The sequence below is a fragment of the Urocitellus parryii genome, chromosome Y (genome assembly GCF_045843805.1).
Source record: "Urocitellus parryii isolate mUroPar1 chromosome Y, mUroPar1.hap1, whole genome shotgun sequence".
Classification (NCBI taxonomy): domain Eukaryota; kingdom Metazoa; phylum Chordata; class Mammalia; order Rodentia; family Sciuridae; genus Urocitellus; species Urocitellus parryii.
Genome location: NC_135548.1, coordinates 15,611,379 through 15,631,764, shown reverse-complemented (window position 1 = coordinate 15,631,764; position 20,386 = coordinate 15,611,379). Strand labels below are relative to the sequence as shown.

General features: G+C 36.1%; 1 pseudogene; it reads left to right on the top strand.

Annotated features, from left to right (window-relative positions):
* LOC144250938 (roundabout homolog 1-like) overlaps positions 1-20,386 on the top strand; it is a 142,993-nt pseudogene that overhangs the window by 90,983 nt on the left and 31,624 nt on the right.

The following is a 20,386-nucleotide window of genomic DNA, read 5'->3' as shown; positions in this document are numbered from 1 at the left end:
TAACAAAAAAGTTTTGCTTTGCTGCAAAGCAAATTTAAAGATAATTACCAAGAAATTAAGTCATCCCTTCCTTGACTGTCACTTATCCTTTCTTTTCCTAATGGTCTACATATCTCCTAAGAGAACATTTTCTGTGTATCTTGGACAGAGTATTTCCTCTAATCACATGAAATTTTCAAGACGAGATAAAACTTGAATGTCGTTACACATTTATAAAACATTCTGTGTCAACAGTGTGGGATATTTGTGCTGTTCCTGGAGGTCTTGGGAAAAAAGAGTCAACAGAGATTCATCATCAATACTGTGAAATAAATCCATGTGCCTCCTGCCTGTGGCTCGGCAGCAGTCTCCTCATATGCATAGATTTGCCTTAGCGTTATCACCCTGAAATATGTTTTTTTTCAGATATGTGTCCTACCTAGACATGAAGCAAAATGTCAGTACCCCTGCCTGTGAAATGGAAAACAAGGGCTTAGAGGTTACTGAGAAGCGAGTGGTGCTCATTATGTATAGAAAGAGAACAATGTCAGGCACATGTGTTACTAAATAGAACCTTTGACTGCAAATCCATGCAGAGACGGGGTTTATGAATGTGTTTGGTGGAGTGGGGAAGGGGCAGGATTCTGGGAGGAGACTAGGTTTAGAAATCTGATTTCAATAAGGAAAAGCAACTAACATTTAGATGTGAATTTTCTGTTCATCAGACTTGCCCCATTAACTCCATTTCATAAACAGCCAGTCAGTGAAATCCAGTGTTCCTTGTCATGATCAAGTGTCATAGCTGTGTGATTATAACAGTTTAATGCTCTGTATTGTCTTGAAGTCTAAGAATGTGACATGAAAACTCTCCTTTCTGAAATGCTCCTTGTTCTTTACTAATGTCCTTTGAGCATGCTGACAAATGCCCATGTGATCTTTCTATGGGACCTTTAAACTAATATCCTGGTCTTTTCAACTAGCTTCTGTTTAAGCAGAAATCATAGAACATAATTACAAATGTAATTGGATGAGCACTGATTCTGCTTACCTCACTTCATCCTGTTGGCACTTTTTCAAAATTCTATGTCTATGCACTTTTTTTTTAAAGTGCATTTTGGGTATCTTAAATTTTACTATGCCAAACACAATGCCAGTTTTGTTTGGTTTCAGGGAAACAGGAAGTAAAATATTTTAAATAAATGAAAAGAACCTCTTGACATAAAATATCAAGCCAGAGTGTGACTTTGGGTACTCATGAGCATTGTTTTAGCATTTCCCCTTACGTATAGCTATAGGTGTGACATCTGCTGGGACACTGGGGGCTCCATCCACATACATCCACATATTACATCAGCACCACTCAGTACACAGAGTTCATTATATTTATTATTGGAAGCTCTGAAAATTAAGTTGTTCTTTGGTGTGCTAGCAGCGAAAATTTTATTTAAGGCTGACTTTTTTTTTTCATTTCTTCTTCAATTCCTCAAACTGGGGTTAGCAGTTAGCTATGAGAAGTAATGACAAGGACCTTTCATATTTCCCGTGTCCTTGTGATTGCAAATTAATGTTCAAGCACTCCACTCTTGCTTGAATAGCTTTAGTTTCAAATGTACCTTTTTTTTTCTTTTTATGAAGACTTGTTACTATGGCTCTGAATTTTTGAATGTAGCTAAATTACATTGACTCTCTGAAAAGATCTGACTGAAAGACAACACAATGGAATTCTTAAGACAGGGGCTGCTGTGCTGCAGAGGAAGGCCAGTGTATCAATTGGGTACACAGCATTAAGGTTTTTGTTGTTGTTCTTTCCAGTCTGCTCAGAGATGAAGTGGTTTGGTAAGAAGTGACAGTTGTAGAGGATGCTATGTGTTCCACTTTGCAAACCCAGAGCTCTAATCCTAAAGTAAATTTCTTATCATTGTTCAAATGTACAATGGAAAATGCATTTTGGCAGCTTTTTTGATACATGATCGGTGATCAATATTCTAGTTTGTTTGTTGTAAAGATTTTTTTTTTCCAGGCAAGCTTTAACCTTAAAGGGTGTAATGTGGATTTCCTTGCTTTTTTTTTTTTTTTTCATCCAGAGCAGCATTTACTTTAAATTAAGGGGAAAAGATTGGAAAATATGTCAGTCTCCTCCCTTTATGAAATGACATGCAAATTGCTCTGGTGTGATCCCACACCAGGAATAGAAGATAGGAAAAGTGGGGGAGGCCATGCTGCTACTTTTGAGGTCTGAAGTTCAATTTCAGGCATTATTGATTAGATTAAGATTTATAACTGCAGAGAGAGTGAAGGTTCTCAGAGGGGTGTTATTGTTCTATTGTTTAGCTTCTAGCGTGGCATTAGAAAAATGTTCAGCCTACTCAACCACGCTTCTAAATGTAAATTATGACATAGAAATCAAAGTTTAAAACTCCACACATTTTTCTATCCGTTCAGAAATGTTTATAATGATAAAAATGTAGTGTTGTACTGTTTGTGTAAGGCATCAGACTTATAGGACGTTTTGATTTTTATGATTCTCTTTGCTTTTCCTTCATTCCTTTCTCCCTCCCTCCTTCCTTCCTTCCCTCCCTTTTTCCTCTTTCTTCTCTTTTCTTTCCTCCAATAATAAATACTTAAGTGCACCTATTAGTCCATTTAATAAGCATTTACTTTCAGATTCCTAGATAAGGTTCCAGCATACACCTGATAATACTTGTTTAAGAATCCATCATCCAGTGTTTGGAAATGATTAATAGCAGAGGATTCCTGTTTGTACTGGAGCCCATGAGCTAAATCTCTGTTGCTAAATGCAGGGTCATTCACAGGGTAACGCACAGCTCCCCTCCCAAGGTACTAGAATGTCAGACACTTCAAAATGGTACCTGTAGAGACAAGCTTCTTTTTCTAACCTCATATTGGGTTTTATTCATATATCAGAGTTTCAGACCTACTGGCTTGGTTATTTACGTTTGTTTTATGTTCAGCTGTCTGCTTGATTCATACTAATGTGATATGTTCCCTTTCTCTTCAGCTTAATAACTGGTTTATATTTTGTTTTGATTTTCAGTCCCATCCTTTACCTTCATGCCAACAGGTATATATTTGCACTTACCCTCCTCCTATCCTTTGTTAGTTTGGCATGTGTTGTACTATTGTGTTTCTGGTTTTATCTCATTTTCAGCAGTAACTGGGGGGAAAGGACTTAAATGGAATACAATACTTCATTTACTCACGGCAGGCATGCATTTGAAGTAGAAATGGTTGGTGTTGCTTTTCATCCATCCAATGCATTTATTTATTCACCACTCCACGTTGCATCTTAGCCCTGTTTGCATGTATTTTCATTAAAAAGACACAGTGTTTCTAGCCTCAGCATGATTTAACATGCTAATCATCTTATTGATTATTTTCATACTTGGCAATGCATTCCCCCCTCCCTTAACTTAAGCTTTTAGGTTTTCCAACAAAAATTTCTCTGCCTTTTAATTCTCTGTCCATAGAATCAGTATTCTGAAAGGTAACCAAAATACCCAGCACATGTGAAAGATAAAACTTTTCATTTTCCCTAAGTCTGAGTCCTCATATTCTGTTCTATTCAGTTTCTTTCAAAGTGGATCCTCTTCTTTCACATCACCTCTAGTAAAAGATGTACCTGTAGTTATGCCACCTCAGTTTTAATCCAGTTATTGGAATCACTGGGAGCAGTTATCTCTCCCAAGCAGACTCTCAGTTTGGAGTTTTTCTAAGTAGCAGAACTTGGCAGCTTTTAAAAATACATTTCTTCTTAGAAAATGTGTCTGTATTTACAGAAAACCTAATCTTCTTTACCCTTTGCCTAACTATGTGCAAATCTTTTTGTGGTACAGTTCTATTTTTATACCCCAAATTTATTTAGCTGAGAAAGCCTTCAAAAGCATTAAACCATATTTTATGAAAATATAGTTATGAAAATATAATGAGTATGAGTTTCAAAAAGCCACAATAAGAAAAAATAGGTTAAAAAATGGTCACATCTATAGTCACAACTTTACGTCTTTGTCTTTGGAAGGGCTTAACATCTATTTTTTGTCTCACTGGTTCTCAATCTTATGGGAAAATCTAGTAGGGTTTTGTAATATTTACCTACAAGGGCAAGACTTTAAGATTATACCTACAGAATTATAAAGTGGTATGATCTAGTACACTCAAAATAAAAATCTATGGGAATGCTAATGTACAAATAAATATATAATAGTTACATTTACCAAGAATCTGCTGAAATTTTACTGTTGCTTTTCTCAATATTGTTAAGGCTAAGAATGATGCATATTTAATTTAATAAGAATTTTAAATTATTAGCTGAATTAGAAAACTGCTATGTCCTGTAAGGATTTTTACAATGTTACTGGGTAGGAAGGGATAAAGAATTCCATTGTACAAAGATGCTTGTGAATGTAATAGCTTTTGATATATAAATGTGTCTATTAATTGTTCCTTTTTTTAACATTCTAGTAACTTATCAGAGAGGAGGCGAAGCTGTGAGCAGTGGAGGGAGGTAATTATCTTCCTTGTTTTGTAGATCCTTGGGGGAATTAAAAATATTTCTTCTTGTCTTCCTCACCGATGCAAGTTTCATTGCTTCAGAGGTTTAACAACTTAAAGATAAAAAGTGTCCCAATCTTTTGGAAAGAATCCATTCATCTGGGGTGTTGAACCAAGTCATTTACACAGAAATACAGTTCCTGATGGAGCTGTTGCACTTTACACAATGGCCACCAGAGGGAGTACGTTAACCAAGAAAAACAGACTGCTGATTTAGCAGATGATTAAAAGGAGTTAAAGTGATTAAGCTGTGGCATTTATGAAGATTAAGAAATATAGCTAGTTAACAGATACTATCAAAGAAAAAGTGCTCATTTGAAAACCTGCTGAACGAAGCAGTTGCTCAGAAGTTATAGGTTATGTTTGTTTGTTCTTGTTATGAATTCAGCTTAGTAGATACCTCCGTTTGCAGGGAAATACATTCGGATAAAAAAAGAAATCTAGGTAGTTTGTTAACAAAGAAATTTTTCACCCTTTAACTAAAAATATCCTCAGTCCTATACTTATGATTTTTGAGGTAATTATTATTCAGTGAACTTTAATATATTCACAGAGAAATCACAAATTAATGTGACAGGTGGCTTAAAGGGGCTGAAACAGGATGTAAATTACATTAGGCAAGTTCCAGGATTTTCCACAATAAGGTGATTTTTCTTTTTTTCAAAAACAGTAGCACCTAGGCACAAAGGGAGAAAAAAAATTTCTAATCAAAACCAATTTATAATTCAATTAAATTAGCTTATTAGAGTGCCCTTCTTCATATGGTCGGATAATATGGTTAGCTACTGAATAGTCAAAAAATGAGTAAGATATTATTCCTGAATCCAAGGAATATACCTCCTAATAAGAAAATTACTAAACTTAGTTTATGACAAAGAGTTATTTAAATATATATATATATATATATATATATATATATATATATATATATATATTGACTGCCTTTAGCTGGTGCTGTACAAATGTGTCAGTAAGCATTAATCTTTTCTTTCCTGGGTACTACTAACTTCCTGTTTTCACAACTGTGAAACAAAGCCAGCCACCAAAAGACCCAAATACTGGGGTGGTTTTCATGAGAAGTAAATCCACTTGATTGAAGGATGAAAGCAGAACACATTTTTGCATCCAGGGGAATTCCATATAAGTCACAGTCCAGATATTCATGAAAGAGCTTCTGCCATGAGAACATTTTCCTGTGGGTGAATCTGGAATGCCTGATTGTTTAACTACCTCTCTCTGTGTCTATTCATGACTGTTGACTTCAGTTTTATTGGCACTAGCTCCTGTGCATGGGCATGTGTTCACATGCTTATACACACGTGCACACCCATAAAATATTAACCTAGCTCCTTCTCTAAACAATTTACAACCCAGACAGACCAAATGGTCTCATGGAAGACAGTGGCAGGAATGCATAGGTGGGAAATGGTGGTTTCTAGGACAGGAATAAAGAATTGTCAAGTTCCTGAACTGTCTATTTGGAAAGCTCACTAGCAAAGAATCATAGCGTTTTCAACTGAAAAACAGAATCCAGACAGTGAAATGGATATATCTCAAATACTAACTAGAAATCATCATTTTCCTAAATGAATTGATAAAAGATGCTGGAATGTCACAGAGGCAATAATAGTTAAATAAAAATTTTAGAGTCAGTGCTCAACTGACAGTTATACACACAATTTTAAATGTATTTATTCATTAACTATAATGGACACTGACTACAGGGCAGATACTGTGTTAGCTGCTTGGAATGCGTCAGTGAGCAAAGTGGATAAAATTCCTGATCTTGTGGGCATTTGATTATGGTGGGAGAGATGGAAGATGGATAATAAACATTTTTTAAAAGGTCAACTGTACAGTGTCAACAGTTGATAAGTACTGGGGTAAAAATCAAGTAGGACGAGAAAGAGAAGGTTCATTAAGAAGAGGCCTCTTTCCTAGCCATGATGAATCTGTGCGGGGGTAGGGAGGGGTTGCTAGGACCAAAATACCTAAAAGAACAACTTAGGGAGGAAAGTGTTTTGGCTCAGTCTCACAGGTCTCAAGCTCTGGTCCATTGACTTCATTTCTGCAGCTTTTTTTTTAATACATATTATGTAGTGCTATGGATTGAACCCAGCACCTTGCACGTGCTAGGCGGGCTCTCTACCAAGGAACTACAACCCCAGCCCCCATTGACCTCATTTCTTTAGGCTCAAGCATCATGGTGTATGGCAGAGGAAAGCTGCTCAACTCTCAGCAGCTGGGAAGCAGAGAGGTGAGAGTTGAGGAAGGGCCAAGGACAAAATAAACTCTTCCAGAGCATGCCCCTGGTGATTACTTCCTCTGACGAGGTCTCACTTCCCAGTAGTCTGCTGAGCTCTCAATGTATTAATCCATCAAGTGGATTAATCCACTGATCAAATGAACTCAGCCACTGATAAGGTCGGAGCCCTCACCATCCAATCATTGCCTAAAAGCCCAACCTCCTAACTTTGCTACGTGGGGACCAATCTTCAACACAAGAGCTTTTGGAGGACATTCCAGATCCAAACCATAACACTGAGTTTTGTGGTCACTGGAAAAGAGAATGAATAGCAAATTCAATATCCACTTGGCTTTCCTCACCTCCAACCCCTGTCTTGGTTTTCTTCATTCATCACAAACTTCCTGGGTCCTCCCTGGACCTACCACCTCTCTTGGCTGATGGCACCTAAGCTAAGATCTGTTGATCATCCTCTTTTGCTTCCTGCAACCATTACTGTGTTCTATGGATCCTTTTTTTTTTTTACCCCTCCACTATGACTGATATTCTTTCTTTTTAAGCACTTATTCTCCCTTGCCAAAACTATGAGCTCCCAGCTGTCCTAAGTTCATCCAGTTTTATTAGCACTGTTGTCTACTAATTCTCTTTCCAGTAGAGGCAGAATAATCTTTGAAATTCATGCTAATTGTGTAAGTTCCTGAGCTGTTGAAAAATCCCACCTGCAGCAGAACTTGCTGTGTTTAAAATATCAAGTCCAAACGTGCCATAGCCTGTGAAGTCCATAAAGTCTTGGACTTTGCAGCCCCATTTTTCACTATTATGTGCTGTGCCCTATGATCCCTTGTGTCAGCTTATCTCCAGTATGTCAGTGTCCTGTATCCTTGCTACATGGCACATTGCTTATACACAGGCTAACAATGTCTTCCCACCCATTATCCCTAGTTAGTGTATCAGATTTTACCTGCTGTACCCTCTACAAAATCTGTACTATGCAACTATCACATTGTCTCCTACCCAGGAGGAGACAATGCATTTGCTTTTCTTTGTATCAAGAGTCACCAAATTATAGCTTTTGCCCTGAGTCCACCTGCCATCTGTTTTTGTAAATGAAGTTTTATAAGAATACAGACAGGCTCTCATTTATTTGAGCTATAAAAGAAAAGTCAAGTGGTTACAACAGAAATTGAATGACCTGCAGAGATTTCAGTGGTTTCTATTTGGTCCTTTTACAGAGAGAGTTTGCCAACCTTGGTAGATAGAATTGCCTCTGACAAGAGAATATGAGATCCTGGATTATAGAAAATATGAGGTTTATTTATCGATAAGTTAATTTTTTTGTAATGTAATAAATGTAGTTCAGTGAAGGACATCAGTAAATTCAAAAACTGTATGAACTTTCAGTCATTTACAAGTTACCTAAAAAAAGAACAAATGAGTTATTTAATAAGTGAATGTCAGAAGACCTCAATTCAGTTCTTGATGACTTTAAGGAAATTATTCGGTGCTGGATTGTGTCCTCTAATAAATGAGGAGGTGGTCTGGAACTCTCTCCTAGTTCTCCAAACTGTCATTTAGTTATTCTCAGAAAAGAGAGAATAACATAATGGTAAGCCAAGAGAACTCTGGGCTCAACTTGAAAATGGCAAATGACCTTTGAGGTAACGCAGTAGAGAAACATAGAAATACTAAGGAGCCGTCTTTATTAATTTCTTTTCTTTCCCTGGAAAATTCCAGTTGCGTCTTCCAAAACCTCTGCTTAAAATTCAAACCACAGATTCAACCAGGAAAAATTAGAGAAAACTCCAAAAAAAAAAAGCAGTGAACAAGTGAAGATAACCTGGTGAAAAGCCAGTACCACATTCCCTGTCAGTAAGAGGGAGGAGAGAAATGGAGCATCAGGTGAAGGTGCTCTTTAAACCTTGGCCACTCATTCAGCCTGGCAGGGGGTCAGACATGACCCACAGCTGACAATACTTACTTTCTGTAAGGCCCCTCTGCCATATCTCCAGCTCTGGAACCCCATAGTCTTATATTTTGTGGTTTAACAGTTTAAACAGGTTCTCTCAGAGTGAGTGATTGGAATGTGTCAAGTAGCAGAGCAGGAATTGAAGGCAGTTGCCTCCTAATTATTAGTGCACGTTTGCCCTCTTCTCCTTCATGGCGCAGGTCTGTCCCCTTAATATGTAACATGATGTAATGATGTGTTAGGCACACGTTAACCTCGGTAACGAACACATGTTTTGCTTTTGCTTCATATTTGGCTGTAGTTTGATTGTCTGATGCATGCTGATGAGTTTTAAGGGATACAGGGAGCCTGTGAAGCTGTTACTTTGAAAGACTTCTCACGCTCTGTTGTCAGAGTAGCTGCCAGTGACCTCACCTTCCTCCAAGATCTTGGACACACACACACAGCATTTTAAGATCCATCATGGGACAGTGAACATGGCTTACCTTTTTCCTTAAATAATTAGCATTCCAAACTCAAGTCTAAACAGAAAGCAGGATGTGAGTTGTTAATCCTCCTTCCTGTTGGAAATCACCCATCTATATGAAAAGTTCTCTAAGCCAGTGATGCTAGCAAAGCATTCACTGGAAAAATATTAACACTCCCCACAACCACAGACATACAGAGGGAGTCATAGTAGCATGAAAATATTGTCTCTTTCTATTAAAACATATAAGTTGAGCTGTGGAGAATTTCTACTTGACCTCTACTGCAGACATAGTATCATCTCTTCAGTGTCAAAAATGGGAGTTTTATTTTGAATAACTTCGACAGTGATAGCATTTATGGTTTAAGTTCAAGGAGAAATAAAGTAGGAAAGCTAAAGGTTACTAGATGAAGAAGTTCTATAACCAACATGTATTTCACAGACACTAGATATCATTTAAATGCATGAAATTTTAAGTCCAGCGACATTTCTCTTCAAAGCAAATTATTTATTTATCTGTTACTGGGGATTGAATCCATGGATGTTTTACCACTGAACTACAACCCCAGATCTTTTTTATTTTATTTTGCTGAGGCTGGCCTCAGAATTGCCATCCTCCTTCCTCAGCCTCCTGAGTGACTGGGATTACAGGCATGTACTACTGCACCAGGCTTCAAAGCATATTTTTATCAACAATTATAATAGGTAATTCAATTTTAGCAACTTTGTCCTGAATTTGGGGCCTTCAGATATTTTTTTCACTCTCCATTAAGAATGTTTAAGAGCTTCAGGGAACTTCCTCAGGCTCCAGTGTGTGTTTATAGCATCCTAGTTCATGGTGTGAACTCCAGGGCCACAGCTTGTGCTGGAATCCCAGGTAGTCACTCACTCACTCCATATAGCTGTGCCCATGTGCCTTGACTTCCCCCAAGTGTCCCATTTCCTCATCTGTAAAACTTGGGTATTAGCAATCCCTGCCTGTAAAATGGCTGTGATGGTTCAATAAATGAATATATGTAAAGAATTCAAAGTGCCTCTCCCACTGTAAACAAAGAGGAAACACATGCATCCTTAATTGTATAAATATGCACATATATGGATACAGATATATGGACTGCAAATCCATATTCTTCATTTTAACTGACTTACAAATAACCATCACTTGCAAAATATGTTTCTCTGTGGCAAAATAGGAACCATTTAGAGGGCAATGTCAGTTTCTTGCTTCTCAAGTAAATGAGAAGGCTGGTTATTGCATTTTAACAAAGAAAATGAAACCACCAAGAAAATCTTTGCATAGTCTGTAGCGCCAGACTGTTTATTGAGGATTGGACAGCACATCATACATCATCGCCTCTTTTGCTGAGTTATCACACGGAGTCAATGTTGAAAAAGGACGTGAAGAATGCTGCTCTTGGACTCCAGTTTGAGTCCCTGGCACTGGTGGTCCAGGGCTCCCATTAATAACTCCCGATGCACTTGGCCTCTCCAGCACTTGGTGAAAGAGGATTAACATCTGTTGTGCCAAAAAAAAACATGAGTGCTAATATTTCTTTTAGTCGACATCTTTGTTTTACCAGATTTCATTCAGTAGCTTTCCTTTGTTTATTTAGGAACTCACGGCATTTTACATTGTCACCATCAGAAAATGTTGACAAGCTCACAGAACTGTTCACTGAAACATCATTGTAGCTCTGTGCAAAATGTCACGCCAGTCTGCGCTCACTGTTTCTTAAACATGGGTTGGAAGCAAAATCTGTAAATCTGCCTAATGTGAAGGGTTCATTGTCTCCATAAAGGAAATTGTTGCATTTTTTTAATGAAGTTGTGAGAAGAGTTGCAATTTTTTAATAGGTCAAAAATGAAGAAATGCAAACAGATTTAGCTAGAATAATTTTTAGTTACTAAAAGTCTTTATGCATCTGTGTTTTCAGATTCCACGTTTGATTTTTCAATCACCATGACTAAAGGCAGAATAGAACATTGTAAACAGTAAAAGATTTTAAGTCTGAAGTACAGCAGTACCAGTTCACAGATGTATGGCTGTGTGCACTGAGATACATCTGGAACGATATATTATAATTGCCTCTCTGTAAATAAAAAGAATAATATCATTCAGTATAATGCACCAAATTATTGTAAGAACAATTAAATGAAATATTTGCTGCAATTCTGAATAGAAAATATTATTTTCTGTCCATATAACATTTACTCTTTTTTTTTCTCTCTAGGCCAGGACTTCTCAACATCAGTGAACCTGCCGCACAGCTGTGGCTGGCAGACAAGTGGCCTAATACTGGCAACAGCCACAATGACTGCTCCATCAACTGCTGCACCGCGGGCAATGGAAACAGCCACAGCAACCTGACCACCTACAGCCGCCCAGGTTAGGGACACGGAGAGAGGGAGATATGCACTGGCCTTGGGCTAGTTATCCAGAAGCAGCTGACTTTCCTTTCCCTCTGCCCACCTGGGGAAGGGAACTTTGATCCACATTTTCATGAAATGTCCAACACTGTGTAGCAAGCTAGCATGATTCAAATATTTTCTCCATTTCTAAACTTTTATATTTCACCCTCCACCAAGATTTCCTCAGAGAATGAAGAAGACAAGCTCTAGCATAGATTGCAAGAAAACAAAGTCGTGCACAATCATTTATAAGAATGAGTACAATGATAAGTTTAGTTGCAATAATTTATTATATTCATGATTTTAGGAATAAATAACAAAGATCAAAAGGTCAATAAATCCATAGTTTGAGTGGACTTAATTCTAACAGTAAGAGTTATAATATTTGAACAAGAATAATAACAAAAAAATTTAAATGAAAGTTTAAATCAGATATTATAGTATAGATGTAAATCCTGAAGACATAAGAAATACACACATCCATATATATTTCAGGTGTGTAAGTGTACATTTATAGTCTGTTATACTTTGGTTCTGAAATATGTGTGAGTAAATTACTTCACTAAAATTTCATGCTAAAACATCACAGTAAGACAAGTAGATATGGAGCACTGCAAGATCTAAAGGCAGAAAAAAATACAGATAATTTCTTATGAAACAAAAAGTCCCATTATTAATAAGATAGGAAACATTTAAATAGTTGTAAAGAAACAAATAAGATGCCTATGAAAGTAAAATAATGCCTGGAGCTAAGGAAATGAGAATGAGAAGATGGCATGTAAGTAAAGATGTAATAAATTATAAAGAACAAATCATAGAACTATGAATATGTCTACCCTAAAAACAATCCCATGTCTCCATTATTAGATGTGGATATGACCATTCACACAACTAGTGTGTGTCCTCCAGAGGCCCAGGTTCTGCTGTCTATATAGATAGTCATGTATCATAAACAAAAGGGACACCTACTGGAATTAATATGTTGCATTGTCCAGTATGATAGTTACTGGCAACAGATGGCTACTTAAATTCAAATCAACTAAATAAAATACAGTTTGAAATTCAGCTCCTCATTCTCACTACCCACATTTCAAGTTCTCCATAGCTGTTATGTGGCCAGTGGCAACTATATTGGACACTGGAGTCTAGGACAAGTCCAACACTTTTAGAAGACCTTTTGGATAACACTCATATAGAAATATTGGCAAAGCAAAATGAGTATAGTGCCTTTAGATTATTTTTTAATCATCATTAAACAAAACAATTCCTAGAAATTTGATATGAGAATTACTGTAATCCAGATGTACCAAATATCTCTGCTGCTTGATCATGTATGATTAAATTAAGTAGCTAAATTTAGTAACATAGAGAAGCTGAAAATTTTTCTTAAGATTATATTCATATTTACATCTTCAGTAGAAAGCATGTTAATTTTCATTTATTAATATATCCAGTTAAAACCAATTCTTAAAGAGACCTGTTAGTGATAGTGCCACTTTTAATCAATCTGAATAGAATAATGATGTTTTTCCATAGCACCTTTTTTAATTTAAAAATGTTTATCCTTACAATATGACTTTAATTATTCCTGCTGTTTTAATATTTTCAATCATAGGCCTTAAATATCTCTCTCTCTCTCTCTCTCTCTCTCTCTCTCTCTCTCTCTCTCTCTCTCTCTGTGTTTGTGTGTGCATGCGTGCATATGTGTGTGTGTGTGTGTGTGTGTGTGATCAGTTATTTAATTTCTAAATATTTCAATGAAGGGAAGATCAGAGTGGAATGAGGTATTAGACATAGTAGATATTATTTCAGGCATTATTTGATTAAATGACCTGGTTAGTGTGGTTCATTTTGTCATCATTATTGTCATTTTATACTTGGGATGTCATTACGAAACCATGAAAAAATGATTATGTAGCATTTCTCTTCAATAATGATTACCCTATATGACCAAGATAGGAACTAATAAAATTCTCCTAAGCACTATTAACTATCAACTTATCCCTGCTCATCTTATCTTTTGAGGATAAAAATATTAGAATTGACCTGTGGATACATTTTCCTCTTTGGATTCTTATGTGCTTTGTTCTGTAGCTTCAAATAGTTCATTAACCCAAGACTAGAAAATTTAAAGTTAACAAAGATTCACGTATGTATTATTTTAGTGGAATTCCTGTTAAAATGGTTGTTAAAGGAAATTCCTATTTTAAATTAGATGAATTATTTAGCATACAGCAGTGGCATAAGTTTATAATTATGTCCTCTCTACACAAATGCTCTGGATGCTCTTATTCCCTCAAGTTTGATTTCCCTTAGAAAGTCCATATGAATATGGGGCCCTTTCTATTGATCTAATTTAAGCCCATTTGTACTTTACATCGCAATTTTACTGTGACTCGCAAAGCTTCTTAGAAAGAAATTGAAAATGAATAACCATGCAGAATGACTTTTTCCTTTTCCTCTCCATTGCACATAGCTGATTGTATAGCAAATTATAACAACCAACTGGATAACAAACAAACAAATCTGATGCTCCCTGAGTCAACTGTTTATGGTGATGTGGATCTTAGTAACAAAATCAATGAGATGAAAACCTTCAATAGCCCAAATCTGAAGTACGGGCGTTTTGTCAATCCATCAGGGCAGCCCACTCCTTATGCCACCACCCAGCTCATCCAGTCCAACCTCACCAATAACATGAACAATGGCAGCGGGGACTCCAGCGAGAAGCACTGGAAACCACCCGGTCAGCAGAAACAAGAAGTGGCACCAATTCAGTATAACATCATGGAGCAAAACAAACTGAACAAAGGTGAACAGCTCGGCCCTTATTCCTTCTCTTTCCCATGTTGACATTCTTAGCCCCTCGGCACTAGATGTCAACAACTGTCTGTGACTCGAAAGTCACCTCTTTCCTTTGGTTATTGTGATTTTCTTCTTTCTTTGGTTTCGGAATTTCCAGTGTCAAAGAGTTAATTAGCACCACAATAAGCTTGGAAAATTGATTTTATAATAATATATAAGTATTTTCAAATGGTTTTGAGATTAATTTAAATTTAATAGTAGGTGAGGGATTGCTGAGGACATACAATCTTTTATTCATAAGGCAGATGTACAACTGTCACAATACCTCGAATTTTCAATAAATAGACTATTCCACTCTTTCCACTTGAGGATGGAAGATAATTGCTTCTACATGGTCCTATGAATGAAGGGCCTTTTTATATCAAACTGAAGAAAAATAATTAAATTAAACTTGAACTGGAGAAGTGGTTCAATTTGTTGTATTTCTCAGACCTTGTGTGGTTCCTGAGATTGCTATGATGTATATAATTTTAGAACCTCAATTTCTTGGGTTGACCTGATTGAAGTCTGCCAGTATAGAACCTAAAATAAATGGAGTTTAGTATTAACTTGAAGCAGCAGAATAGTATTTTATGGCCTGAGGGGAATATCTGTGTATTGTAATGTTGTAATGCATGTGGGTTGAAAGAGATAGGTGTTTGATTTCTTTGTAGTTCTTCAGGCTACTGCTTTAATAACATGATTTGCAAAGTTATATACCTCTAGCTATAACTAGATTGCTCTAATTTGAATAGATGGGGCAATGTTGTGCACGTATCCTGGTCAAGAATGCATTTTATGGTACATAATTAGAGGTACGGATTTATTTTCTTAGGCTTGAGTTGAGAGCATTTTCTTCAAAAATAAAACTTTGTGAAGCTGGAGAGTATAACAAGATAATTTAAACATTTCATTAAGTTCATGTCATGTTTTAATTTGATAATAAAGTCATCTAGCTTTTTCCCAAGTTTGAGAAGGTACTTAACTGGTATAATAATCCAATTTAATAAATATTTATTAAGATTCCTACATACATTGATGACAAAGACTGACAAAATTGAGAGCAGATTCTGCAGCTATGGAGATTACTGTGGGGATTCAAACCATTACATTATTTTTCCATAGTGTGTGGTTTTACTCTGGACCTCAGAAAGCTCTGACAGTCCTCTGTACAAACATTTCAGAACTCTGATTTATTGTTTGTACTGCTTGTAAGCAGATTTGGTATGTCAGAGTGTAATAAAGACCCCGGAATGCAGCTAGGCTGACAGATTATTACTGACTACATTCCAGTAGCAAGCTTATCATCTGGATTTTCACCTTTGCCTAAATAAGGAGAAGCATTTCTGGGGCAGATTAGATATTTTATTTTCTTATCAGGGATACATTTTTATGAGATATCATCTAGCTGACAAGTTTCCGTTTTATTTTTATTTTATTGTAATTTATGTTTTATGAGTTGCAGATGTGGCATTTTCTGATTTATTCTTGTTAGAATTATTTTGTTACTATATATACATGTATGTACATATTTTGGGGGGAGAGTACTACTGATTGAGGGTACTGGGTCTCATGCATACTAAGTATGTGCTTTACCACTTAGCTATACCCCCAGTTTCTATTCCTATATTTTTAAATGGATATATAGACATCCATTTTGAGTGTAAGTCTTTTTATAGCCTGACAATTTGAATCTAAAAATAAAAGAGAAAAACAGACAATTGGTTTCTTAATGTACTCAGAAATATATACAAAATAAAGAGATTAGAAATAACTCACAAAGAAAACATAAATGTATATATTTTTTCTATCTGAAATATCTAGATTATCGAGCAAATGACACAGTTCCTCCAACAATTCCATACAATCACTCATATGACCAGGATACGGGAGGATCCTACAACAGTTCGAATCAGGACAGTAGTACATCTGGTAAGGGGATCCCAGGAAACATCTACCTCTCTGTTTAAAAGATGGTACAGCCCCAGATGGACTGAAGTATTGAATCACTTTATATCATTTGAATCTAATCTTTCTTTATATCAGGCTTGGGTTTTTGTTTTTTATATCAGACATGGGTCTTATTTTTTCAGTTTAAGGGACTATATTCTCAGTAAACCATTTTATTTTCCATTAGGTATCAAATACTAAGCTCCCTGTTTTCTTCCTTTATCAGTAAATCAAAAGTATGAACTAAAATTTAAAAGTAGCTACCACTAAACTTTAAAGGCAGCTGAAACTTTTTTCTCCCTTTTCCAAAATATAACATAAGAAATGTTGTACATATAGGTAATCAGATAAATCTGTTACCATTTGAAATAATGCTATTAAAGCAAGTAACGTTTAAGTACACTTCAGCACTGTAAAACCCTGAGAGACAATAACCTGAGATCCAGCTACTCTCTCAGTTTGTACTTTCTCTGTGATCCCTCCGTTCTTGTTCAAGAGCCTCATAAAGCAACCTCTCAGCCTCAATTTGTCCATGCCTCAAAAACCACAGAGACTCCTCCCTGTGGTCTTCATGCTGGGACAGCTGTTTGCCAGCTGTTTTCCTGATAGGGGTTGCAGATGGGAGCTTGATGGTACTTAAGTCCTGTTTTTCTAATTAAAGGTGGTTCATTATTAGAACTAACATGTGGCAAGTCACACCACAATGAGAACAAACTAATTGGTCTTGAATGGAGCATGTATCTGCAGGAGAGGGTAGAAATGGCACCTCCCAGCAACTGGATCAAAGTCATTGCTAGGTTCTTTTAGCCAAGTGTCTCTACCTCCTTCTGTAAAGAACATCACATTCACAGTTTGCTGCCTTCTTTTAGCTAAAGTATGCTGGTTTAACATTTTCTAACCTGTGTTGAAATTTTTCTTATTTAAAGGAGCTTAGAAATGGCCCTTTTTCTTTGTAGATTTTCTCAGAATCTACTGTACATTAATTTGTATTAACAATGAAAATATTATCAAATATTTTTTTTCTTTTTTAAATCAAGTAAACTGACTTAAAAATTTCAAAGATCTACTTTTGGGAAAAACATAAAAACATAAAATATTTAGATATTTGAATGTTGATGTCATTTCATCTTTATATTCTTACTTATAGAGAAAATCATATTTTAATAGGGGAAAAACCCCATGATTCTAGGTTATTAATTTTCGATTGACCTTCTCCATCTCTTAGCTTAGACACTGAGACCATGATGCCATGCTGCTATTCATCACCTGTTATTCTGTGGATATTTGGTAAAACAATTATAAAGGAGTGAGGTCTGGTGAAGGTAGGGAGCAAGTAAAGCTAGTACATGAAGTACAGGAAAGGTTTGTATGGGTCAAGTCACTGGGTCAGGTGGAGTTACTACCATGCATGTGTCTCAGGAAATCCAGAGGAAGACACTGGCCAATGTTGACTCTGTCATGCATGCCCAGTCACCCCAGTACATAACAACCGAGTGACAGACAGAAACAGAGACACCAAGGCTCAGGGCTGGAGTCACAGTTTATTAGTAACAGCCTGTTCCTCAGCCCACACTTGGTGTTGTAACATACCAAGGCAAGAACATCTGGTATAACAAACACTGCCGTTAGAAAATTCCCAAGTGACTTAAAAAAAAGTAAGTCCCTCTGCCACTGAGTAAGCTAAGACCTGTGTCATATGCAGGGTGACATGTAGCTGTTTAAGTTAGGATTAAAAAAAAAAAAAAAGATCAAGACAATTCACTGATATTACAGGATCATATGAGAAAAATCAATTACAATTCAATTGCAATTAACAATTATTGTCTATAATATAAATATGATTCTAAAATATATTCAGGGGGAGAACTTTATCCCCAGATACCTTTTGACCTGAAGGTTTTAAAAGGGGAACATATGCATCTATGGTGTTCAAAGAATACACCAAATCTAAAATTGGAAAACTGTAGCACTTGAAGAATTGGGTTATTTCAAACTATTAGGAACGTTCAGCAACATTATTTTACTATAAGCCACAATTTTATAGAAACAGCAGCTGAGAAGATGTCTGTCCCTTTCTAAGAGCATTTTTTGGCTTCTTTTGTCGTTAGTTATATTAGTTCTTCCAGCATTTATTCTCATCTGTATCTGCCCTTCTGAAGAAAACTAATAATTTCATTGTGCCCAAAACATTTCAATGGACAAGTACAAATTATATATATTCAGTGATTTAATGCAACAGTGGAACTCTAATAGATCGTATCTGTATCATATTGTATTTTAGGTTTCAGCAATTAAATAATAGAAAGGCACTCCAGAAAATATGTCTACAGCTCATTTGTTTTAGATGATAATCCATAATGCAATTAATTACTGTAGGAAGATCACTATTAATGATATGACTTGTAAAATTCATTTATGGTTTTATTGCTTTTTTGCTATGCGTTCTACAGTTAAATTGACAATTCTTTGCTTCTTCTCTTCTATAAAATTCTGAATTAAAATTAATGAAGAAAAGTGTGTTTATCTCTATATACCTGAATAAATTATAAGATCATATTCACAGAAAATAATTAATCATGGATAATAGGAAAAAAAATTAAAGGCCAGGAATAAAAGACTTGTACTTCATTTCTTCTCTAGGAAGTCAAGGGCACAAGAAAGGGGCACGGACACCCAAGGTTCCCAAACAGGGTGGCATGAACTGGGCAGACTTGCTTCCTCCTCCCCCGGCACATCCTTCTCCCCATGGCAACAGTGAAGAGTACAGTATTTCTGTAGATGAAAGGTAGGCGGAACATAACCTGTGAATGGTATAATACATTTGCTTATACCCACCCAAGTAGTTGTTACCCTGTACTGCCAAGAGGAGACTGACTCCTGAAGTTCACAGTGTTATCTCTAAATAAGACAATGTTGATCAGTGTCGCTTTAAAACCCTCCTCAGGGATGCCCATAAAAGAATGAGTGCTCTAGAAACTTCTTTAGGAACTGGGAATTACACACACACACACACACACACACACACACACACACACACACAGGAAATCTTGAGTTTGTATATATAGAATTTCACATATGATTTTGTGATTTTCAAAATAGTCATGCACTGCCTAAGGTCATTTCAGTCAATGGCAGACCACATATATGATGCTCTTCCCATAATATTAAAATGGAGCAGAAAAATTCCCATTGTCTATTATTTGTACTGTACCTTTTCCATACTTAGATGTGCCAAGATACCTGACTACTTCCCCTGGTGTTACAGAGGCGTTCAGTATTAAGTATGATGATATACAGGTCCAGAGCCTAGGAGCAATAGGCTATATTATTTAGCCCGGTTTGTGTTAATGCCATGGGAGTTTGTCTAAATCTACTCTGAAGTTCAGACAGTCATGAAATCCCTAAACAAGGTGTTTCTTAGAGCATGTTCCTGTAGTAAAGTGATACATGACTGTGTTAGAATTTCTTTGACACATTGTTAAGTTTTCATAAAATAATTATGTGGATTTACATACCACAATTTCTGGAGACTACATTTTTCTTAGATATTATCACATTATGCTGAAAATTACTTGTAGAGGTTTAAACTTCCCTGAACTATTTCTCAGAAGGATTTAACAAGAACAAATAGTCCACATGAAAAAATGAAAAGTTAGAGTGCTTCCTCTCATTCCAGAATCTTTATAATTGGACATGATACCTCAAACAAAACAAAACAGCTGCTTTAGTAGTGAGATTAAAAGCAGAGAATTCTCTTGACTTAGAGAATTAACTACAAAAAAAATGAAATCTACTTGGAAATAGTCTTTTCAATGACTTTATAGAAATAAAGGCTTTGTTTTTTAATTCTTATAAAAAAGAGTTTTACAGTCCCAGCTGTGCACAGAAGACAAAACCTCTGTGCTTCTGTTTTTTAATCATTTTTAAATAACATATATTTTCAAGTAAAATTCTTTTA